General features: G+C 39.1%; 1 long non-coding RNA gene across 1 annotated transcript; it reads right to left on the bottom strand.

The window, feature by feature from the left end:
- Positions 1 to 2,428: 2,428 nt before the first annotated feature.
- LOC138057410 (uncharacterized) lies at positions 2,429 to 6,007 on the bottom strand. Its single transcript, XR_011133662.1, has 2 exons — positions 5,854 to 6,007; positions 2,429 to 3,141 (listed from the first exon to the last, which is right to left on the bottom strand). It is a non-coding gene; the product is annotated as an uncharacterized lncRNA (long non-coding RNA).
- Between the last annotated feature and the right edge of the window lie 3,337 nt (positions 6,008 to 9,344).

Below are 9,344 nucleotides of genomic sequence, written 5' to 3'. Positions count from 1 at the left end.
TGTCATTTTAAAACCTGTTAACTCAGTCAGTAGGGATAAAATAAGATAGCGCATTCCATAACTTAGCTGACTGAAGTAAGAAAAAGAATTAAGACCACAACTGGTTGTTCTAGGTTTACTGAGGGATAGAATGTAATTTTCGCATTTCGTGACGGAATGTTTGAATAAGAGAGGAAACTGCATTACCTCCAGACGTGGCGCTGGAGCGTCGTACCAAACGTGTCATCCCGGGATTTCGGCTCGTGCGATCGCTTTTGGACGCAATTGGCCCTTCGCTGCTTTCTGATACTGACCTTGCCTCCCGGTGCGGCATTGAGGGAGAGATATGTCACTACCTGACAGTGTTTGAGTAAAGATTTCATGCATACGAGGTTGAGGAGGGAGTAAAGAATTCGTGCACACTCGGTTGAAGAGACAAAAGTGTTGCAAACGTTCTAGCTACGTACAAGTATATTGTTCTATATTTAAGGTGAAAGGGTACCGGTATTCAACGGGGCTCATTTATCTCCGGAATGTAAGAGCGATACGAATAAATCTGTGTAAGCCACAGGCGATTTATTTGCGGCATTTCATAAATGTGAACCAAATTTTTCAATACTGACAAATAAATGGTCTCTAAGTAAAACAAAAGTAAGATAGAACACCAGAATTCCCCCTTGAAGCATCCTCGAAATTAAATTCCTTTGCCACCAAATAAACAGAATGCATACCAGCGAAAAGCCTGTATTCTTGAAACTTTTCCTATTTTATTTTCGTCGCACACCTATACTGACAATAACAGTAGTTCTAAGAGCAGATCAGATTGCTAAAAGTCGGATCAGAAGTATTCTCAAGGCTGCTACAAGGTTCTCAAAGATCACTAGGAGATGACCGGCTTCTTGATCGACATCAGTTTGCCTGACCGGCTTTATGTCGATCCACGCTCTGGTGCAAAGTGTTTGTTTGTAAAACAAATTAGAACAAATATAATTGTCTTTTAACGTCAACAACTTACCTTTGGCTCCACAGTCGAAAAAGAGATTCTAAAAGCTCCGTACGATCGCGACTACAACCACAAAGTTTGGACGAATGGACAGGTTCAGTCAAGAAGCGATAATTCGGGGGTGACGATGCACATCTTAAGGGCTTCAAACATGAGACGGATGGTTGCTTTCTTCAAACACGCACTGTTTATTTTTTCATGGAAAACGGACTGATATTCCAAGCATATATGCATTTTAATATTTGTTTCAAGTCTTTCTATTTATTTTTTTAAAACAACAATACAATTTTCAGCAGCTATTCATTTTTTTAAATAATCCCCTCCCCCCACCCCACGTAAAGTTACAGTCATGTGTGTAAATGTATGCAAGCATAAATTTACATCACTAATTTACACCAAAAACAAAAAAAAAAACGAAGGGCATTTTACATTTCATGCGCTTAGTTGCGCATGAGTAGTAATGACGTACGTGGAGCGTGAAGCTTGCATGCGCTTCCACATTATCTTCTTAGTTTTATCTAAGAAGATAGGAGCGAAACTTAATGGCACAACTTAAGTTAAGAGCGAAACTTAATGGCAAAGCGAAACATCCGCCGGTTTTTTAGTTCCACAACATCGCTTTAAGCGCTAAACAGCTTTCATATAAGCCGGAGGAAAATGCAATTTATGTTAAAAACAGAAGTAAACTGATTAATTCTTCTACGCGGATCTCTTATTTCATTTGCCGCAATACTTAAGAGACCTTCAGAGAGAGAGACGGATTGCTGTCTTTTTATAATTTCCAAAAGAGTCACGTTAAAGAAGACTGAGAAGCTGACAAATAAACAAGAAAACGCTACTTTTTGGGAATAAATTTAATCTAAAAATTTCTCTAATCATAGAGTGGTCTCGTTTTCTCGTGGAGCTGAGAATGCCTAATATATTTTCTAATCGCATTTGATATTGAGCATTTCATGCTGTACAACCTTGGGTAAAAAGTAAAAATTCAATTCAATGTCATAAACTGACAAACATTTTGCAAGCCTTCAATCAACATGACGCGTGCTACTCAGCACGTGGGGTGCAGTATGTCCCCGGAAGAGATAAAAGGAACAGCAACGAGAACGTCATCTCAAAACATAAATTCGCGCCATTGTAATCACTTCACGACCATTCCAAGCTTTTAAACATGACAATGAAGTGGCAGTCCCTTAAGAATGAAAACAAACAGTGAGTCACGCTTACAGGTGCAGGCATGGCTCAGTTGGTCATCAGTTCGGAGCAAGAGGTCCCCAGTTCGATTCTCGGTGACTTCAACGTCTGTTTCCACTTTCCTCTGATCCGTGTAGCTATAGCTTTAAATATCCGTGAAACGGAAAACTGACAGAAGGAGGGGGGGGAGGGGGGTAAAAGACGCACCGTCGGCTTCCATTGATACCAGTTTCGTAACTGAAGCAACTACCGACGTTAAATAAAGTGCCTTTATTTTTACTTTAATTTAGGGGACAAAATGAAAATTTATTTGCTAGTGCGCTATGCTGACGTCCTCCATAAAACCTCAAATTTGGCTATTTCACGTCGTCATTATTTATTAGTTATTTTATTATTTTTATTCAACAACAACAAAACAGAAAAACTAGTACAAGTACAATGTACATTACAATACTAACGCTGCTTAAATTGCCAGTGGCCGCCATTTAAAAGAGATACAAGTACAAAAAATAGATACAAGTTTGGGTCGTGTAAGAACGACACAAAGGGAGAACAAGGGAGATCGTTACGAAGTACCAATAAAAAAATTTGATGAATCGTAAACTGCTGCCCACGGGAGGTCTGCCTAGTGACGGAGCAGGTACATCAGAAGATGGTCATTAATGGCGCCGTACCACCGTTGCAGTTGTCGGTGGAACAGCAATGTAGTTCACATGTCTCACCGCCGACATTGCGACACTGTTGAAACGAAGCATCACCCTTTTCGCATAATTCTTGTGAATAACAGGTTTTGGCAAAGGATTTAAACTGAACGCCCCCAGGCTCATAATCCACGGACATTTTCACACAGCGATCTGGAGTAAAGCCAAGCCGAGATGCGATCGAAGCACAGTCCACTGTTTGTTCAGTTGCAGTGCAATCGGCCATGCTGTTCGAGCTGACACAGATTTTGCACTTGATTGCAAAGGCTGCACAAAATAAAGTGTAAAAATTCACATTATTTAAAAGTCAATTACACTGGATCAATTATGCCCCAAGGTGGGACTTCAGAGAATCTAGCGCAATGATGTTTCCTTCCTTGTGGTACTTTCCCAATTAGGTTTGAATTCTATTGGCCGTTTTTATACTAGAGACGCAAAATCCGTCCAGACGAATTATGGTTCTCTCATGTTATCCAGCTAGTGTAAAGACGGGACGAACTCTGTGAGACGCATAATTCGTCTGGGCCGAACTCGAGCAAACATTTGTTCTGCGTCTGTTAAATTCGTCTAGTATAAAGACGGTACAAGAAGCATAATGCGTCTTCCAGGAAGTGGATACTTCGTCCAGACGCATAATGCGTCTTGTGCCCGTCTTTATACTAGACGAAGTAAATAGACGCAGAAAAAAGGTTTGCCCAAGTTCGTTCCAGACGAATTATGCGTCTCTAGTATAAAATCTATCTTTTGCGGAAATCTCAAGGAAAATCTCCCCGGTCCGCTGGTTCAACAAAACTGAGGACTGTATTTTTCCACGTTCTTTTATTTACGGTCCGATGTACAATCTCTCGATCTTTCACAATCTTTCAATCTCGCAGTCTGCTCTACTGTCGGAGACTTCGTAATTTGATTAGGCCAAAGTTTTATTTCTTAATTAGCACCATTGATTGACATAACCTTGAATGAACTTTCATTGAATTTCACTTAGCAACGACCAATAAGATATTAGATTAAGCGATACATGAACATATAAGTTTAGGTTTCCTTTTTCTTAGAGTCAGAGTAGTTTTACACACCCGTTGTAAGACGAACACGAGAGGTTGATTAAACGCTTAGTTATAAACTCAGTCGAGTTTACTGATTGAGAGAGAGTTCGATAAGCTGTAATCCCTTGTAAACGGGGCAAAGTTTACAAAACTACAATTACAGTATTGTTCTATTGCGGGTTTTCACTGTCACACCATCATCAAAACCATTCAACAACTAAAGTCAAGAATCAAAGAAATAAAAGAAGATGAATATTCAAACAGTCTCGCAAATCTTCATATCTGTGCGACGCCATATCTGTGAGACGCCATGTTTGTGTCCCTCTGAGGGACACAAATATGGCAGCCGGAAGCTAAGGAAAACATATGCAATCGAGTTTTGCTATAAAAAGCCAGTGTTCGTCTTCTGAGGGCTCATAAACATCTATATGAGTACTTATTCTCATACAAGAACTGTTCAGATTGCAAAATCTCAGCGGATAAGTCACTTTTTTAACGTACGTGATAGCATTCTCGACCGCACTTTTAATAGTCGTGTCACGCAAAAGCTTAGGAATTCAACCTTGCTTTATCACAAGAGGAAAACCCCTATCAAACTGAAAATTTGTGAAAAGATAAGTCTTCAGCTGTTCTAATAACTAACTAAACTAAAATCTCAAAAGGATTGATAATTCCTTATTTTTTAGTTTTGATGACGTCACGTGAAAGCCAAGAATATATCTACCCTTTCCGGAAGTTCACACCCCTTTTGCGTATATCCAAGATTTCCCAAGGGCTTATCTTGCACATAACAAGTCCATTGTACTTTAACCGAGACTAGCAATTAAATGTCTGTCACACCCTGTATTCATGACACGAACTGATAACGCATTCACCCACCGTCGTACCGGATTTTCCCACCCGATTCTTCCCAATTTGCCGGTTATTCTTTGCTACAATCAATCACTATTTATTTTTATCTATCACCTAATTATGCAAGCATGTTTCACAACACTATATGTTCAGATTGAGATTACCGGGGAATCAATTGTTTTAAGGTAAACGTTGTGCGTACAAGCTCTCGAGTTAAAATTGTTTCGAGATCATTCCTGTTAACTAGTGCAATGTCTGAGTAAAGATTTCGTGCAGTCTCGGTTGATGAAGAGACAAAAGTGTTGCGAACGTTCTAGCTACGTACAACTATAATATTGTTTTATATTTAAGATGACAGGGTATTCAACAGTTGCTCATTTGTTCGATAATAACTAAAGCAGAGGCCAAAGAGGTTTATCTTCAGTCAGTTTTGAAACATTGTTCTAATAAGAACCAATGTTTTACCACCTACGGGGAAATGCGAGTATGAATATCCATTTGTAACATAAAAAATGACAACGCAGTTTCAAGTAAATGTTATAAACCAGTCCCCGAGTCTCAAGTTGTTTGCAGTTCATTCCTTCAAACAATTTGACCACTTCTCTAACCTGAATGCTAGGAAAAACATATGCCATCGAGTTTTGCTATAAAAAGCCAGTAGTCGTCTTCTGAGGGCTCATAAACATCTATATGAGTACTTATTCTCATACAAGGACTGTTCAGATTGCAAAATCTCAGCGGATAAGTCACTTTTTTAACCTACGTGATAGCATTCTCGACCGCACTTTTAATAATCGTGTCACGCAAAAGCTTAGGAATTCAACTTTGCTTTATCACAAGAGAAAAAACCCTATCAAACTGAAAATTTGTGAAAAGATAAGTCTTCAGTAGAAGACTAAAACACAAAATAAAACACAAAATAACAAGAGGAAGGCGAAGATAATTTTGAACAAACCATGGTGTGGGAAGTTTAGAAGAAGTGTGAATTGGGTGGGACTAATTCAACCCTGATGAAAACTCTGTAAACCTTTGTTTGGAATCAGTACGGTACTAAATCGATGGTTATAAGCAAAAACAACCTCACCAACTGAGATGCAGAGCAAAAAAACCAGGGAAAACAGGCTTTTCATCTTGAAACTGTCAGTCGTGCAGTTCTCCGATCAAGTTCCTTAGGCAGGCACCAACGGAATAGCTCAGTTGATAACCGCACCTTAGATTAAGAACACACCTTGCACCTGACAGCTGTCAATGAAATGCCTCTCAATTTTGACAGAATGATTGACAGAGCCAATCAGAACAAAAGGTTGTTTCAGTAAATTGTAATAACAATTGAGGCCCGTTTGAAACGTGGAACATTTTATGTGGTGAACCTTATCATTAGATTCGGCACATGAAAAGTTCCACGTATGAATCAATAGACCACTTTTGATATATTAACATTCATCTTGATAGTGAAGCTTGGAGGACACAAATAAACCGGAAATGATTAAACATGTTCATTCAGTTTCCTCACTTTGTTTGTTTCCTCTAGGCCTCGCTGCCAAGCTGAATTTTAATGATATCGAAAGTGGTCTATTAAGTTCGATAGATTCGTCTTTGGGTCGACCCGCCGTTCTATTCGACTGCACCAGTAGAATAGAACGGCGAAAGTTCGAAACCGATTCAGACGTCGAACCTTCTCATGTGACGTACCTAATGCATAAATTATTGTAATGAATTTTTCGATATAACTGCGCTGATGATTGGCTAGAAGAGAGTAGTGACACTTCATCACGTTTTTAAATAACTTGGCTGTTAACATATCGATAATATACTCTACCAAGAGAAAATTGGACTTTTTGTCAAGTTGACACCAACAGACACCGAATTAGGTAGACATTTTTTTCGAAATGATTGTCTTGAAGTTTTTACAATATGATCCTTAGCTTGGTTTCAGTTCAAATAAAGATACTGTAAAAATCGTTTGTATTCGTGGTCGTCTCGGGAGAGATGACATCATCAGGTTATCACATTTGTTTTTTTGTCACGCTTGTAATTTATGTCACGTACAGTACTCAGTACTCTTGTTTAGGATCTTGTTCTCGATACCTTCTAAAAAACACTCCAAATGGATGATATATAATTAAAGTAGAAAGAACTATCAATGAATTGAGCTCGTGTTCCGTAACACAATAGCGATATTTCTTGTTTACAATCATTGACGTCGCATTACTTTCGATATTCAAATTTGCTAACCACGGAACAAGGAAGTATTTGTTTCAAGAGCCAATTAGGCTCTGGTTGGCATATGGGATGGCATATTGGCATATTGGCATGGCATATTGGGATGAAACTGAAAGAATATGCTGACATAATTGCTGATCCGATTACTAAAATCCTCAATGCATCCTTTAAAGAGCAACGCGTCCTAAATATCTGGAAGTTTAAGCAAATGTTACGCCACTACCCAAGAAAAAAACACTACCCAAGAAAAAAACATTGCAAAGGAGGCCAGTTTCATTAACATCGTGTATATCAAAGATTGCTGAGGACTTTGTGGTAAATGAATACCTGAAACCTGTTGTGCTGAAAGCGGTGTCCGACATTTGCAGACCACAGACTGCCTACAAATAGCACTGATAAACATTATTTAAGTCTAAGTACCCATTTCAAATAGGGCTGATAGACATTATTTATGTGTAAGAACCCGTTTTAAAACGGTTAGCTTTCAATAATTACGTGGAATGCCGAAGGCATCCACGTCTTAAAACCGGGCTGGAGTCTTTTTTTTGTTGGTAGTCACAAATGTGCATACCCCACGGATATTGAATTAATTTCCGATCGGGTGGACTGACTTATAGTACCTGCGGTATTTCCAAACTTCCCTGCCCCGAGGAGAACTTTTATATTTCCCAAGCCATCACGAGTCTTCTCTGCTAGCGCGATAGACCACTCGGCCACCGTGACACATTTCCGTTTGACTGGTGAAAGCAAACATTTATAATAGAATCTTTCCGCCCGCCATGATTGTTTCAGTATTAAACTATTCGATAAAGTGGATAGATGCTTTTTCTTTGAGAAAGGCAAGCTTTAAAGGTAAGAAGAATTTTCTACGTTATTTCTAGATCTTGCTTCGTACTTGTGTGTTCCACTGTGAACATTATTACTTTGCATAGAACGAATACTTCACTAGAAGCATTTTGCATAGAACGAATACGTACTCCAATATTTCTTGGGAACCAGTTTGTTCGCCGTTTTGACGTAGAAAGAAAATAAGAAAATAGCTTTCAACGGCCAAACAAGATAAAAAATGAAATCAAGTTTAAAAAAAACGAATTAGCTATCGCCGTCACGGGGACTTCGCAGCCGTCCCCCATCCAAGTACTAACCTCATTCGGAGGAGCTTAACTTCAGCTGACACTTGGACTAGCATCAACGATTGTGATCTTTATGTTAAATTCGCACATAGATCTTGACGAACTTTATAACACTTGAAAGAAAAAAAAACGCACTAACAAAAACCAGGTGTTATGCCGTCATTTTGTCACAGATGCATCCTTTGTTTCGTGAGTTGTCAGTAAACACGCAAGGTATAACTTGATCACAGGCGGCCGCTTAAGTCGATGTCACTTTCGATTTTGCGATTTTACTTGTATGACCAAAAGTACGATAGAAAAATTGACCTCTGATGGAACGTAACAAAAATCTCCCGAAATGTTTTTCGCTGATGGCAAATTGTTTTATTCTCGATCGACACTTCCTAAAAGTTCCTTCTGCTCTCCTTAAAAACTACATATTAATATTTATTTACTTTTTCGTCAATATTTGTTTTGCATAAAGCAGGCTAGCAAAATCTGTTCCTTGCTTTGTTCGCATTTTTGAGCGTTAAAATAGAATTTTTGGGCTAATGTTCCTGACAGCAAAAGTCGCATATTCTGACGTCCCCCATCCAGATACTAACCCCGCTGGAAAGGGGAAAAAAAAACCTTTAGTAACATTGGTCTTGGAAAGGTGTCAGAAGCTCAGAGTACACGCTTAAGCTTGTGGTGAAAAAGACGTTGTAAATGATCAACATGTCAGCTTTGAAGCCAAATGTTTCTCGATTTCCTGTTATTTTCTTCGATCGTTCTGGGCTTAGTATTTTACTGAACCACATGTCTTCTTAGAGGGTATATAGCAAGGATGTCTACCATGGCACCCTAATGATTTACGATACCAAACAATGTCGTGAACTATTAGAGCTACATATTGTGCAAGGACTTGAATCTCCTGGAAAAAACAAAACGCAGCTCAGTTGACAGTTATGGAAAAAAACACTGTCAAGTTACTGCACTACCACACGCAATGCGTTCTTACTTTAAAAAATATCCCGTATCTCCTCGATTCTCTCCCCCCCTCCTCCACCTCCAGACTAAAAATCCCGTATCCCCACAATTTTTTTTTACCTAATTATCCCGTATCCTGATCGCTTCTCGGGCTTTTGGCTAAGATTAGTTTCTTGGCCAAGGGCCACGGTCAAGTACTATTGTACAACGTACGGTACTTTTTCAGTGCCGTAAGGGGCAGGCACAGAACAGTTTCGGCTGTTTGTCTGTT

Source organism: Montipora capricornis, chromosome 7 (genome assembly GCF_036669925.1).
Source record: "Montipora capricornis isolate CH-2021 chromosome 7, ASM3666992v2, whole genome shotgun sequence".
NCBI classification, from domain to species: domain Eukaryota; kingdom Metazoa; phylum Cnidaria; class Anthozoa; order Scleractinia; family Acroporidae; genus Montipora; species Montipora capricornis.
This window is presented reverse-complemented; position numbering and strand designations above follow the sequence as displayed.